We start from the raw sequence: 13,638 nt of genomic DNA, 5'->3' as shown, positions 1-13,638 counted from the left end.
CAGGACCAACCCTGCTTAGCTTCAGAAGCAAGCCAGGTGTGGTCTGCTGCTGACATCAGTGTTGTTGACATGAAACCACAGATAAAAGTAGCTTGTTAGCAGCTGGAGTCTACAACAGGGCCTTCTCTCTCGACCTTGGGAGGAAACACTCCCTAACTTAGACTTTAAGATTTCATCCGTTTCAGAGACCACCTGCAGGTTGACCACATATTCTATGATAAGTCAGAGAAAGTATTTTGTTTTTTTCGAAGGCCCGTTGGGCATCACTGCTCACTGTCCATTTGAGCTTACAAACAAAACACAATGAGGCATATTTCTAGTTGTTGAGAATGACAAATCATTGTGGTCTATTGCTATATGTCTAGTGCAAGTCACTATGACCCCATCTATATGTCTAAGCCTTTATTATGTTTATTATTATGCACCAAACTCTGACCTTTGACTTTTCCAGACCCTTCACCATCTTCCCCCTGATAGGCTACAGCGCCCGGGTTCATCACCGCTGTCATCGTCAGGCGGCCATGGCAGAAATCAGAATATCACCAAACACCCCGTCGTCTTTCTCACGAAGATGATGAGTTATTCGATAACGGTGACGTAACAGCAGCCATGACAAGATGTCAGAAAATATTCATCCTATCGTTGTATTTGAATGACTTTGATATGGCCAACCGTTCTCATTATCCCTAAGGCAGTGAAAACTATGACAAGGCCCCATGTCAAAAGGACCTGAAAACAACAACAGACATCAGCTTCTCCTTTACCTCTCCTGCCAGGTTGAGAATGTGTAGCATGGCCATGGGGTGCAGGCAGGGGGCAGCTCTTCTGGGTGTATGTAATCTTCCTCCCACGGGGCAAAAACTGGTTGAATCAATGTTGTTTCCACGTCATTTCAACTAATAACAAACAAAGAAATCTACGTGATGAAGTTGATTCTACATAGAAAACGGATTGGATTTGAAAACAGGGAATTTCGTCTTTTTTTCACGCAACTTTTAACCTAAATACAATGAAGGTGACATTTAAAAAAACATAATGTCTGTGACCAGTGGACTTCCTGTCGGGACCTAAGATGAACTATTTAATGAACCAACTAATACATTGTTACCCTTATTTTAGAAACCTAACTTTCATTTTTTTTTACACCTTTTTTTAAAGTGACTTTTTTGTGATCGAAGGTTTTGAAGGTGATCATACTCGGCACTGTAAAGTAAGCCAGGTTGTTTATTTCGTATTCGTATTAGTATTACTACTAAACTGTTTTGTTCATTGTACTTCACTGCGTGATACAGATGACCAACGGACCCATTTGCAAAAGACACCAAAACATCACATACCTTTATGAGGCTGCAGTTGCTGACTTCTTGGCTATATGATTTGGATGTTGACGTATGGCCAACCTTGCACTTCGCTGTCAGAACTCAAAACACACAATTCTGTCTCTTTCTTTTAGTGCCCTTTCTCATTCTAAGTAAGTTTATAATTTACAATGGCTGTATTTTTCCCATTACAGTGTATCAGAGCTATAAATGGACATGCCTACAGACGCTATCTGATGTCCCCACTGGAGAGGACCTACAGAACTTGCCCAGTGTCAACGGTGGAAGTCAATGTGGCATTTGAGAATGAACAAACTATCCCAACGACCATACAAACTAATGGAGCCATACTGGGGATACCCGATTCGAGGATGAAAGTGAAGTGTGGAATGAACAAAGCCATTTATACCTCCAAAATATTGGCACCCTTGATAAAGATGAGAAGAAAAGACTATATCAGATAAATTATACAAATACTGAGCTATATTGTCTTCAAATAATTTTGGGGGGAAATTGTATTATTTTATACTAATACAATTACTGAGAGAAAGAGAAAATTATTATTTTTGTCAAAATTATTGGCACCCCTGTTTTTAATACTCTGGCAAAACTCCCCTTGTGAGGATAAGGAATGATCCCTCACAATGAAGAAGACATTGGGAGGGATCATTCCTCCATACAGAATCTTTCCAGATCCTTGATACCGTTCAGTCTGCGCTTAAAGGACTGGCCCACTTCTATTCAAACCACAGCTTTTCAATGGAGTTCTAGTCCATTGAAAGTAATTAGCAAAAACTTTTTTTCCTTCATTTTATCAATGTATTTTAGAAGTACAGACATACCTAACTGTGATGTTTTTAATACACTGATTCTACTAATATTACTGTTGCATTTTAACGTTTTTTTTCTTCAGAAAAATAAAGATTAAGAAAAAAAAACTTAAACAGCCTTTTTATACCTTGATTGAAATAGAAGTATCAAAGCATTGTTTATATATATTATATAATGGACATGAGGTCTACCGTTGCCCATGTGAGCCCTGATAAGAGGCCACTTTACTCAGGATTCCCCTTTTGGATCAACCTTGTTCCTACGGCAGAACAGATGCTTTGTCAATTGGAGGTGTACCTGTGGATGTATTTCAAGGCCTACCTTCAAACTCGGTGCCTCTCTTTGCTTGACATCATGGGAAAATCAAAAGAAATCAGCCAAGACTTAAGAAAGAAAATTGTAGACCTCCACAAGTCTGGTTCATCCTTGTCAGCTATTTCCAAATCCCTGAAGGTACCACGTTCATCTGTACAAACAATAGTACGCAAGTATAAACACCATGGGACCACGCAGCCGTCATACCGATCAGAAAGGAGGCACATTCTGTCTCCTAGAGATGAACGTACTTTGGTGCGAAAAGTGCGAATCAATCCCAGAACAACAGCAAAGGACATTGTGAAGATGCTGGAGGAAACAGGTACAAAAGTATCTATATCCACAGTAAAACGAGTCCTATATCGACATAACCTGAAAGGCCACTCAGCAAGGAAGAAGCCACTGCTCCAAAACCGCCAAATAAAAGCCAGACTACGGTTTGCAACTGCACATGGGGACAAAGATCGTAGTTTTTGGAGAAATGTCCTCTGATCTGATGAAACAAAAATAGAACTGTTTGGCCATAATGACCATCGTTATGTTTGGAGGAAAAAGGGGGAGGCTTGCCAGCCAAAGAACACCATCCCAACCGTGAAGCACAGGGGTGGCAGCATCATGTTCTGGGTGTGCTTTGCTGCAGGAGGGACTGGTGCACTTCACAAAATAGATGGCATCATGAGAAGGAAAATAATGTGGATATATTGAAGCAACATCTCAAGACATCAGTCAGGAAGTTAAAGCTTGGTCACAAATGGGTCTTCCAAATGGATAATGACCCCAAGCACACTTACAAAGTTGTTGCAAAATGGCTTAAGGACAACGAAGTCAAGGTATTGGAGTGGCCATCACAAAGCCCTGACCTCAATTCTGTAGAAAATTTGTGGGCAGAACTGAAAAAGCGTGTGCGAGTAAGGAGGCCTACAAACCTGACTCAGCTACACCAGCTCTGTCAGGAGGAATGGGCCAAAATTCACCCAACTTATTGTGGGAAGCTTGTGGAAGGCTATCCGAAATGTTTGACCCAAGTTAAACAATATAAAGGCAATGCTACCAAATACTAATTGAGTGTATGTAAACTTCTGACCCACTGGGAATGTGATGAAAGAAATAAAAGCTGAAATAAATCATTCTTTCTACTATTATTCTGACATTTCACATTCTTAAAATAAAGTGGTGACCCTAACTGACCTAAGACAGGGATTTGTTTTACAAGGATTAAATGTCAGGAATTGTGAAAAACTGAGTTTAAATGTATTTGGCTAAGGTGTATGTAAACTTCCGACTTCAACTGTATTGTATGTGTCAGAGACCAAACATTCATATGAAAATATAACATCAACATAGGGGGCAGGGCTTTTTTTCATCTACCTTACAGAGATAAGATGGTCATAATTTGTTGCACGATTTTATTGGCTTAGATAGTTAAACTGAATGGCTTTCATATGACCCTATAAAGTATATATTTAATTGCCTACATCGCACATTTTTCTGTAATGGGCCTCAGAGTAGATTGTATAACACTATATTTTATACTTTTAACTGATGCACAACATTCTGTTATACAACTACTGTGCAATATAAGACATGCGCATCACTGATTGTAATGGCTTCCCTAACATTTGATTGACTCAGCATACCAGTTTGTAGGAGGACACATAAGATCATATATTTTATTGATCCCCTAAGGGGACATGCGATTGTGCCGCATGTGCATAAGACAACATCAACCGGTCAACATATTACCAATGAATACTAATGTAGTCTGATGAGTCTATGGGTAACTACTCTGGTCCCCAGAACAACTCCACAGAAACTGGGCTCCAACTCATTAAAGGGCTTCACCTCTCTGGGACTGTCCGTCATCGGCTTCGGCACCTCTCTATGTCCCATCAAACACAACTGCTTATTACGTTTATGAGTTCCAGCGTATCTAGCGTGCACTTTGAAAACATCACAGGCCCATCTCAGTACCTCACGTTTAACTGTTTAGTTTGAGTTAATTTGTCAAAATCCTGGAGTATTTTGAACAAGTGTGAGCAGATTCACACTGCATCTGTGTGTTATTATTCTGTGTCCCATGTCTGCCGTTATAGATTGCTTTCTGTGTGTGTTTATGTGTTTTCTAAGGCATGGTCTTTCAGTTGGTGTTCACCAACACTCTCCAGCTAGGCTCTCTGATGGTCTATATGACCCAGGGCTGCCCAACCATCTGGACGCTCAGCTTTACTTGGCGGATTCCTGTTCAGCGCAGGTGCGAGACCAGACCAGGGGGTCATTTAATAAGTAAACAATAACACTACAAACACATAACAAAAGCAGTGTGTGTCATGTGACAGCCTACTTCTAACCTGATTCTGTGATTGCGTGTTTTGTAGAGAATCTCACCACTATACCGATCATAAAAACAATCGGACTTGGTATGGGATTCCTCATTCTTATGGCATGTGCCACCGCAAGGTGATGTGTTTTTCAGTAATAGATACTTCATTACAAATCTGGGGTAAAAATACAGGTAATTGAGGTCTGATTTGTTTAATTTGACCTCATCAATCACATGGTAAATCACATCAATGTTTTATGTGTTTAAAATTAGTTTTTATAATACAATATGTATCGAGTTCAATGATCTGCCGTAATCTGCCAACTGCAGTAATTTTATGCTTATGATTACTGTAGGATGGTTACATAATTCTTGACACATTAACATTATTTTATGGGATTCTAATGTTTTTCTTCACATCAGACTTGGTTCTGACTGGATCAGCAAGTTGTACCAAGCCCCACATTGAATTACATTGGAACTGGGCTTGCTGCTGTGAGGTACTTGCTTTATGATACAGTAAATGTTGAAGAGGGTGAAACCTCTGATATTTATTACTGGTGTAATGGAGATTGTGCTCTTGATGGTAGATTTAACATAAATGTCAAGCTTCTGTGCCATCGTTAATCTGTAATTATCCAAATGTGGTGTGTCCATACACTGTGGTCTGAAAGTTAAACAATAAAATAGAATTGCAACATCTTGACATCTTAGAATAAAGGACATATTCATTAGCAAATAACAAATCAGACAAACAGTTGTCATTTGCTATAACAGTGCCTCAAAAAAACGAGATACAATTTAGCTAGCTAACCAGCCAATATTTTGACAGGCAACATGTGGTTAAAGGGACAGGCTTTCTTACGGTAAAACTTACATTAAATGTTGAGCCTCAAACAGCCGCCTGTCCCATTTAAATGCACAGGGACACATTTTGGCAAATAAAAGCCTGTTTCAAATAAACGCTGGTTCTAAATGAATTGTTTACTTCTCTTTCTATTCATTAAATTTCGGGTGCACTGTTGGGGTTTGGATGCTGAAATTATTTTGTGACTGAACTAATGTTTCTTTAAGTGGCTGCTCACTTGCTGCATTTGCAGGGCTAGTGTATGGATGTTCCTACACCACAATCATCTACATAAATAACATGAGTCCGGGGTGTATGATAGGCGGCCTAGTCTTTGCAAGTCTGATCTGTGATGGATTTGTCACAAGTAGGCCGTCATTTTAAATAAGAATTTGTTCTTAACTGACTTGCCTCGTTAAATAAAGGTTAAATAAAAAAATGACACCATTATTTAACATCACTGCATGTCAGCCGCATGAAAAATTTGCGAATTGACTGGAAACCGGGTGGTATATGCTCCAAATTGAGATGCTACTGGAAAATGGAAGAGATGAGTGGCCGAGACCGAGGCGCCCATGGACAACTGTGGATAAATCAATTCAGGCTTCAAGTTTAGGCCTACTGACAGTCGCAGAATGTCATTACGATACACCTAGGTGTTTTATAACAGATTTCTCTTTCTATTCATCAAATCTCGGGTGCACTGTTGGGGTTTGGATGCTGAAATTATTTTGTGAGTGAACTAATGTTTCTTTAAGTGGCTGCTCACTTGCTGCATTTGCAGGGCTAGTGTATGGATGTTCCTACACCACAATCATCTACATAAATAACATGGGTAATGGTACAGCATTTCCAGGAGCCAGCCAGTACGGTACGATTGTCAGCGACTGCATAACTATTATATGAAATAAAACAAATGAAAACATTCAGACTGAAAAGGGTATCAATGCTAGTAATATCTTCATCACACTTACATGAATCGTTGACCATTTGACACAAGTTGTGATTGTTTATTTGTTGTTTCCCCTCCAGATTTGGACTTCCTTTTCCCTTTCATGACAGGGATTAATGTTACCACCTCCATGGTATTCCTTTTGGGTATTGTACACTGCTGAAGAACAGGGCCGTTTCTCCCATCAAAATGTGTATTAACCAGCCACATCCTTATTCCAACGTCCTTAATAGCCCACGGCTAAACCACTCCACCAAGAGAAACCTTCAATGTGTGTTTCTCAGGGGTGTGTGTAGAAAGCAGAAAATACAAAGGTGTGATCTGAAAATGAAAATGGAGAAATAATGATTCTTCTGTAGCTTTTATATCAGCAGGTATGCAGTTTGTCAGTCAGTGTGGCTTCTTCATCGCTTGTTATTATCTTGGAACAGTTATAACGTACCCCATATGATCAGCATTGAGTATCACCAGAGAACTTGATATTTTTCTCATATTGTCACAGATAAAGATAGATAAGAATAACAGCTGACTGCCCTATATTCTCCATTATAACATACTGAATGTTTCCACAGGGGCCTGCATTAGTCTCTTTGATATGGTGCTTATTCTACTACAAAATAAATATGGGTAACTAGGAAAAGCGTGGCGTGACTCTTGTCACTCTGTCAAAGATAGAATGTATGTATTGAAATGTTATTATGAGACTATGTTTGATATACGGTAGCTATAGTATTTTGAGTTTGTTATATATTGTGTTTTGTGTTTATATTGTTAATGTGTTTTGGCCTGTGTTAATGGACTGTGGTGTGATTCATTGATAAAGTTCTTTAAATGATAACATGATATGATAAGTTTTAATATATATTTTTATTTTATTCATTTAATTTCTAATATTTTTTTAACGTGATAATAGATCAATCACGTACAATAATTTGTGGACAATGTCAACATCTTTCATATGTTGATGCCATAGGGTACCACAGTATGAGTCATAATACCCATAAAACCTAGCTGTCAAACACGGAAATGAATCCAATCGTTTTTCCACTATTCATTTTTCCCATAGGGGATTTTTGAAACATTTAAAACAAGAGCTGTGTTACTTGTAGGCTTACCCTGGCATGACGTTTTGATAACCGTATACATCTCTCTGACAAGGTGATTTTTATAAATATATTTGCCTGTATTTACCCCCCAAAATAGCATTCTAATTAGCTGCTAACGTGGCTATCATACAGAACTACAAATGAACTACAAGCTTCATGTCACTCACCAGGGCCATGATGATTTGAAAGAGACTGCCCAATCGAGGGAAAAAGTATGAACTATCTAGTGTTAGCTAAATTTAATAATGAATACATTGGCTACATTTGTTTAAATTGACAATTCTGTGAAATGTCTTCAGCAAGTTAAAAATCGACACAGTACTTGTTATCTTGCGATCGAGCTTGCTCATGGTTAGCTAGCTAGTTAGCAACATTAGCCTGGCTACATGGCTATATTAGCCATCTAACGTTATTTGTCTAGCCATTTAAATGCATGAGAAATTCATAAAAACTATTTAAGCTTTCTTTGGCTTTTATAAACCAACAGTCTATCATGCTAAGTAACTATCTAGCTAACTTAGATGGTGAAGCTAGGCGTTCTTGATAATGTTTGTTTGTGTCTGTGGGTAGTCTACTTCAAGTAGCCTACTACTCGACTTGCAGCTACCCTAGCTAGCTGTATTATTTTGGTCTGGCTTTTTGAGAGGTTTCAGAGATGGACTGATTAGCATCTCTTGAGTCAACAGTGTGCTTACTTTACCGCAGAAGACATTGATCTGTTTGCTGTTGCCCTCTGGACAGCAGATCATTAGTATAGCTATTAGGCAAGGTTATGTAACCTTATTTAGTCCTACCTGCTATAGTGTGTTTTAAATGAATTGATATTCACATGTTTTTTTTGAGGTAGAACTACTGTCATGTTATTGATGCCAAATTGCAAACCTTATTTGCACCTTCTCTATTCCAGAACCAATGGGTGTGCCTGAGTCTTAGCGCCACTCAACTAGGTCAGCTGTTTTAACCTGGAACACAATTCTACTGCTTTGGTATGTTTCAGTCATTGTAGGAAGTCCTGAAGAGCAGGAGTGTGTGAAGGGTTTTGTCCCAGTCCAGCTCTTAACACCCGACTTAAGTAATTAACATAACAAATCACCACAATAGGCTATGATTTGTAATCAGGTATGGGCTGGAACAAACGCTTATATACACTCAGATTTCAAAATTTCCACCCGTGTAAGTAATTATTCTGTAATATGGGAACAAGTGTGTGTGTGTGGGGGGGGGGGGATTGATACAGTTGAAGTCGGAAGTTTACATACACATAGGTTGGAGTCATTAAAACTCATTTTTCAACCACTCCACACATTTCTTGTTAACAAACTATAGTTTTGGCAAGTCGGTTAGGATATCTACTTTGTGCATGACGCAAGTAATTTTTCCAACAATTGTTTACAGACAGATTATTTCACTTATAATTCACTGTATCACAATTCCAGTGGGTCAGAAGTTTACATACACTAAGTTGACTGTGCCTTTAAACAGCTTGGAAAATTCCAGAAAATTATGTCATGGCTTTAGCTTCTGATAGGCTAATTGACATAATTTGAGTGAATTGGAGTTGTACCTGTGGATGTATTTCAAGGCCTACCTTCAAACTCAGTGCCTCTTTGCTTGACATCATGGGAAAATCAAAAGAAATCAGCCAAGACCTCCACAAAAAGTAGAAAAAAGTACAAAAAAGTACAAAAAGTAGACCTCCACAAGTCTGGTTCATCCTTGGCAATTTCCAAACGCCTGAAGGTACCATGTTCACCTGTACAAACAATAGTACACAAGTATAAACACCATGGGACCACACAGCCGTCATACCGCTCAGGAAGGAGACGTGTTCTGTCTCCTAGAGATGAACGCACTTTGGTGCGAAAAGTGCAAATCAATCCCAGAACAACAGCAAAGGACCTTGTGAAGATGCTGGAGGAAACGGGTACAAAAGTATCTATATCAACAGTAAAACGAGTCTGATATCAACATAACCTGAAAGGTCGCTCAGCAAGGAAGAAGCCACTGCTCCAAAACCGCCATAAAAAAGCCAGACTACAGTTTGCAACTGCACATGGGGACAAAGATCGTACTTTTTGGAGAAATGTCCTCTGGTCTGATGAAACAGAAATAGAACTGTTTGGCCATAATGACCATCATTATGTTTGGAGGAAAAAGGGGGACGCTTGCAAGCCGAAGAACACCATCCCAACCGTGAAGCACGGGGGTGGCAGCATGTTGTGGGGGTGCTTTGCTGCAGGAGGGACTGGTGCACTTCGCAAAATAGATGGCATCATGAGGAAGTAAAATTATGTGGATATATTGAAGCAACATCTCAAGACATCAGTCAGGAAGTTAAAGCTTGGTCGCGAATGGGTCTTCCAAATGGACAATGACCCCAAGCATACTTCCAAAGTTGTGGCAAATGGCTTAAGGACAACAAAGTCCTATAGAAATGTTGTGGGCAGAACTGAAAAGGTGTGTGCGAGCAAGGAGGCCTACAAACCTGACTCAGCTACACCAGCTCTGTCAGGAGGAATGGGCCAAAATTCACCCAACTTATTGTGGGAAGCTTGTGGAAGGCTACCCAAACGTTTGACCCAAGTTAAACAATTTAAAAGCAATGCTACCAAATACAAATTGAGTGTATGTAAACTTCTGACCCACTGGGAATGTGATGAAAGAATAAAAGCTGAAATAAATCCTTCTCTCTACTATTTTTCTGACAGTTCACATTCTTAAAATAAAGTGGTGATCCTAACTGACCTAAGCAAGGGAATGTTTACTAGGATTAAATGTCAGGGATAGTGAAAAACTGAGTTTAAATGTATTTAGCTAAGGTGTATGTAAACTTCCGACTTCAACTGTATATGGTATTGATAAAATGCATGATCCACTCTCAAGTTGAAGTTGTTGACTGATGTCAAGGCGATGGCTGCTAATTAGAAGGGAGCAGCAGCTGACCAGAAGACTGCAGCCAAGGCAGCACCTTGTCCACACCTTCCCTGTCTGTCGGGTGAGTAGTATTGGTTGGTACTGTTCCTCTCCATGTGTAGGCTATTGTACTGGCCTGTGTGGTACCATCTTTCATATGTATAGTAGCTTCAACTGCCGCTCCAAGTTGAATGCTGCAACTGAGATGGAATGACATCGTGGGACACACGCTGAGACCCCGAGTATAACTGAACATGGACCGGATATTTGTGACAACGACCTAAAAGGTGTACGGAAGAACACCAGCATGCCATGATATACGTATTCCATATGTACCCCTCATTCCACACTATGCCTTTTATGCCCCCATGGTCCCTCTACTTTGGACACTTTGGAATACTCCCATCTTACCTCTATAAACCCACCCTAACCGTCACCCATTTTCCATACATTTTCATTTATCGCCCTCCAGGTTCCCTTGGAGAGTTCATCAATGAGCTTGACGCCCTGATAAGTTCCTTTCCTGAGGATGGCTCACCTCTCACAGTTCTGGGTGACTTTAACCTCCCCACGTCTACCTTTGACTCATTCCTCTCTGCCTCCTTCTTTCCACTCCTCTCCTCTTTTGACCTCACCCTCTCACCTTCCCCCCCTACTCACAAGGCAGGCAATACGCTTGACCTCATCTTTACTAGATGCTGTTCTTCCACTAATCTCATTGCAACTCCCCTCCAAGTCTCCGACCACTACCTTGTATCCTTTTCCCTCTCGCTCTCATCCAACACTTCCCACACTGCCCCTACTCGGATGGTATCGCGCCGTCCCAACCTTCGCTCTCTCTCCCCCGCTACTCTCTCCTCTTCCATCCTATCATCTCTTCCCTCTGCTCAAACCTTCTCCAACCTATCTCCTGATTCTGCCTCCTCAACCCTCCTCTCCTCCCTTTCTGCATCCTTTGACTCTCTATGTCCCCTATCCTCCAGGCCGGCTCGGTCCTCCCCTCCTGCTCCGTGGCTCGACGACTCATTGCGAGCTCACAGAACAGGGCTCCGGGCAGCCGAGCGGAAATGGAGGAAAACTCGCCTCCCTGCGGACCTGGCATCCTTTCACTCCCTCCTCTCTACATTCTCCTCTTCTGTCTCTGCTGCTAAAGCCAATTTCTACCACTCTAAATTCCAAGCATCTGCCTCTAACCCTAGGAAGCTCTTTGCCACCTTCTCCTCCCTCCTGAATCCTCCTCCCCCTCCTCCCCCCTCCTCCCTCTCTGCTGATGACTTCGTCAACCATTTTGAAAAGAAGGTCGACGACATCCGATCCTCGTTTGCTAAGTCAAACGACACCGCTGGTTCTGCTCACACTGCCCTACCCTGTGCTTTGACCTCTTTCTCCCCTCTCTCTCCAGATGAACACCTGCATTACACCTGCATTACTAGCTGTTTGGGGTTTTAGGCTGGGTGTCTGTACAGCACTTCGAGATATTAGCTGATGTACGAAGGGCTATATAAAATAAAATTGATTGATTGATTGATGAAATCTCGCGTCTTGTGACGGCCGGCCGCCCAACAACCTGCCCGCTTGACCCTATCCCCTCCTCTCTTCTCCAGACCATTTCCGGAGACCTTCTCCCTTACCTCACCTCGCTCATCAACTCATCCTTGACCGCTGGCTACGTCCCTTCCGTCTTCAAGAGAGCGAGAGTTGCACCCCTTCTGAAAAAACCTACACTCGATCCCTCCGATGTCAACAACTACAGACCAGTATCCCTTCTTTCTTTTCTCTCCAAAACTCTTGAACGTGCCGTCCTTGGCCAGCTCTCCTGCTATCTCTCTCAGAATGACCTTCTTGATCCAAATCAGTCAGGTTTCAAGACTAGTCATTCAACTGAGACTGCTCTTCTCTGTGTCACGGAGGCGCTCCGCACTGCTAAAGCTAACTCTCTCTCCTCTGCTCTCATCCTTCTAGACCTATCGGCTGCCTTTGATACTGTGAACCATCAGATCCTCCTCTCCACCCTCTCCGAGCTGGGCATCTCCGGCGCGGCCCACGCTTGGATTGCGTCCTACCTGACAGGTCGCTCCTACCAGGTGGCGTGGCGAGAATCTGTCTCCGCACCACGTGCTCTCACCACTGGTGTCCCCCAGGGCTCTGTTCTAGGCCCTCTCCTATTCTCGCTATACACCAAGTCACTTGGCTCTGTCATATCCTCACATGGTCTCTCCTATCATTGCTATGCAGACGACACACAATTAATCTTCTCCTTTCCCCCCTCTGATAACCAGGTGGTGAATCGCATCTCTGCATGTCTGGCAGACATATCAGTGTGGATGACGGATCACCACCTCAAGCTGAACCTCGGCAAGACGGAGCTGCTCTTCCTCCCGGGGAAGGACTGCCCGTTCCATGATCTCGCCATCACGGTTGACAACTCCATTGTGTCCTCCTCCCAGAGTGCTAAGAACCTTGGCGTGATCCTGGACAACACCCTGTCGTTCTCAACTAACATCAAGGCGGTGACCCGTTCCTGTAGGTTCATGCTCTACAACATTCGCAGAGTACGACCCTGCCTCACGCAGGAAGCGGCGCAGGTCCTAATCCAGGCACTTGTCATCTCCCGTCTGGATTACTGCAACTCGCTGTTGGCTGGGCTCCCTGCCTGTGCCATTAAACCCCTACAACTCATCCAGAACGCCGCAGCCCGTCTGGTGTTCAACTTTCCCAAGTTCTCTCACGTCACCCCGCTCCTCCGCTCTCTCCACTGGCTTCCAGTTGAAGCTCGCATCCGCTACAAGACCATGGTGCTTGCCTACGGAGCTGTGAGGGGAACGGCACCTCCGTACCTTCAGGCTCTGATCAGGCCCTACACCCAAACAAGGGCACTGCGTTCATCCACCTCTGGCCTGCTCGCCTCCCTACCTCTGAGGAAGTACAGTTCCCGCTCAGCCCAGTCAAAACTGTTCGCTGCTCTGGCACCCCAATGGTGGAACAAACTCCCTCACGACGCCAGGTCAGCGGAGTCAATCACCACCTTCCGGAGA

The sequence above is a fragment of the Salvelinus alpinus genome, chromosome 1 (genome assembly GCF_045679555.1).
Source record: "Salvelinus alpinus chromosome 1, SLU_Salpinus.1, whole genome shotgun sequence".
NCBI classification, from domain to species: domain Eukaryota; kingdom Metazoa; phylum Chordata; class Actinopteri; order Salmoniformes; family Salmonidae; genus Salvelinus; species Salvelinus alpinus.
The sequence above is the reverse complement of the archived record's forward strand: the minus strand, read 5'-3'. Positions refer to the sequence as shown.